Below are 1,091 nucleotides of genomic sequence, written 5' to 3'. Positions count from 1 at the left end.
TGGGTAACGTGTTCCAGTGCTTCACCACCCTCCTCATGAGAAATTCTGCCTAATACCCAATGTAAACATCTTTTGCTGCAACATGAGACCGTTGCTCCTTTGTTCTGTCATCTTTCCCCACTGAGAACAGTCCAGCTCCGTCCTCTTTCAACGCCCCCCCCTTCAGGTAATTAAAGGCTGCTACCAAATCCCCCCTCAGTCTTTTCTTCTCCAGACTAAAATAAGCCCAGTTCCATTAGCCTGTCCTCAGAAGTCATGTCCCCCAGCCTCCAAACCTTTTATTGTGTTGTTAGAATTAACAGTAGTCTTAGGTAGAGTTTAGATTATGGTTTTGTGGGACAGTTTGGATAGGGATGATCTTGCCCCAGGCAGGGGGTTGGACTAGATGACCCCTGGAGGTCCCTTCCAGCCCTACTCTTCTATGACTCTGATTTGGGGTACTTTCAAGGACCCCCCACCCACAGTCTGTCCAGAGTCTCAACTTTAAGATGCTATGCTGGTTAGCACTATGGATGAAAGGGACTTGGGGGTCATGATTGACCACAAGATGAACATGAGCCTGCAATGTGATGCTGCAGCTACTAAAGCAATCAAAACGTTGGCTTGCATCCATAGATGCTTCTCACGCAAATCCCAGGACGTCATTCTCCCCTTGTACTCGGCCTTGGTGAGGCCGCAGCTGGAGTACTATGTCCAGTTTTGGGCTCCACAATTCTAAAAGGATGTGGAAAAGCTTGAGAGAGTCCAGAGAAGAGCCACGTGCATGATCGGAGGTCAGGAAAACAGACCCTATGATGAGAGGCTGAGAGCCATGGGACCCTTCAGCCTGGAAAAGCACAGGCTCAGGGGTGAGTGGTGGCCACCTAATCACCCCTGATTAGTTTTATCAGGGGTGTTCACCAGGATCTGGGGGAACATCTGTTCACCAGAGCGCCCCAAGGGATGACAAGGATCACAAACTAGGAGGTCACAAACTCCTCCATGACCATTTCAGGCTGGACATAACGAAGAACTTCTTTATTGTCCGAGCCTCCAAGTTTTGGAATAGACTGCCGCCGGAGGTGGCTCAAGTACCTACTTTTAATGCCTTC

The sequence above is a fragment of the Gavialis gangeticus genome, unplaced genomic scaffold, assembly GCF_001723915.1.
Source record: "Gavialis gangeticus isolate Ggan-Ray unplaced genomic scaffold, GavGan_comp1, whole genome shotgun sequence".
In the NCBI taxonomy this organism is placed as follows: domain Eukaryota; kingdom Metazoa; phylum Chordata; order Crocodylia; family Gavialidae; genus Gavialis; species Gavialis gangeticus.
This window is presented reverse-complemented; position numbering follows the sequence as displayed.